The 1,738-nt window shown below is 35.2% G+C and overlaps 1 pseudogene; it reads left to right on the forward strand.

Annotated features, from left to right (window-relative positions):
• Positions 1-1,237: 1,237 nt before the first annotated feature.
• Positions 1,238-1,358, forward strand: LOC147913448 (U2 spliceosomal RNA; annotated as a pseudogene).
• The last annotated feature ends 380 nt before the right edge of the window (positions 1,359-1,738 follow it).

The following is a 1,738-nucleotide window of genomic DNA, read 5'->3' on the forward strand; positions in this document are numbered from 1 at the left end:
AGAAAAAGGAGAGCAAATTAAATTCAAAGTAAGCAGAAGAAAAGAAGTAATAAAAATCAGAGCAGATGTCAATGAAATTTTACAATAGGAAAACAACAGAGAAAATCAAAGAAACCAAAAGTTTATTTAAACAAGTTGTTTTAAAACAAGATTTAAAAGCTCCCTCTTCAAGCAGACAGCCAGGCTAACCAAGAAAAAAAGAGAGAAGACACAAATTACTAGTATAAGAAATGAAAGAGGACATTAATTACCAATCCCATGGATATTAAAAGGAAAATAAAGGAATATCATGAACAACTCTATGCCCAAAAATTTGATAACTTACATGGAATGGACCAATTTCTTGAAAGCCACAGTCTACCAAAACTAATTAAACATGGAGAAAAAGATAACGTGTGTGTGAGTATGTATGTGTTGTTTGCATATATAGTTAGATATTTAATCTATAATTAATTACCTTAAAAAATAGAAAGCACCAGGTCCAGATGGTTTCACTGGTAAATTCTACCAAACATTTTGGAAAACATCATTCCAACTTTCTGAAATTTCTTTGAGAAAATGCAAGCAAAGGGAATACTTCTTAATTCATTCTATGAGGCCATAATTACCCTAATACCAAAACCATACAAAGACATTAAAAGAAAGGAAAATTACAGACCAATATCTCTCATGAACATGGATTCAAAAATCCTTAAAAAAAAAAATTAGCAAACCAAATCTAAGTGCATATAAAACAATTATACACCATGGTCAACTTGGATTTATTGCAAGAATGCAAGATTGGCTCTACATTCAAACATCAATTAGGGCCGGCCCCGTGGCTTAGTGGTTAAGTGAGCGCGCTCCACTGCTGGCGACCCGGGTTCGGATCCCGGGCTCGCAGCGACGCGCTGCTTCTCTGGCCATGCGGAGGCCGCGTCCCACATGCAGCAACTAGAAGGATGTGCAGCTGTGACACACAACTATCTACTGGGGCTTTGGGGGGAAAATAAAATAAATAAAATCTTTAAAAAAAAAAAAAAAACATCAATTAGTGTAATCTATAATATCAATAGGCTAAAGAAGAAAAATTATATGATCTTATAGATAGATGCAGGAGAAGCATTTGACCAAATCCAACACTCATATATGATAAAAACTGTCAGAAAACTAGGAATAGACAGTATCTTCCTCAATGTATTAAAGAACATCTATAAAAAAACGTACAATTAACATCATGCTTAGTGAGGGGAAACTAATCGCTTCTCGGCCCTTTGGCTATGATCAAGTGTAGCATCTGTTCTTATCAGTAAGGGTGAAATAGAAGCTTCCTGCTAAAGCCAGGAACAAGCCAAAGAGGTCCCCTCTCATCACTCCTATTCAACATCATACTGGCAGTCCTAGCTAATGTAAAATAAGACAAGGAAATAAAAAGTATACAGATGTGAAAGGAAAGCTATCTTTGTTCACAGATGACGTAATTATAAATGTAGAAAATGACAAAGAATCAACAAAAATGTCCCAGAACTAATTAGTGATTATAGCAAGGCTGCAGGATACGAGGTTAATATATAAAAGTCAATTGCTTTCCTATAAACCCCTTATCCCTGGGGTTATGTTCCAAGACTCCTCAGCGGATGCCTAAAACCATGGATAGTACCAAACCCTATATATGCTATGTTTTTCCCTTTACATACATATGAATATGAACTAGGATGAATTTTTTTTCCTTCTTCACAGTTTCATGGATAGAAGACTC

Source organism: Ceratotherium simum, chromosome 27, assembly GCF_057802395.1.
Source record: "Ceratotherium simum simum isolate JZ-2026a chromosome 27, ASM5780239v1, whole genome shotgun sequence".
Lineage (NCBI taxonomy): Eukaryota > Metazoa > Chordata > Mammalia > Perissodactyla > Rhinocerotidae > Ceratotherium > Ceratotherium simum.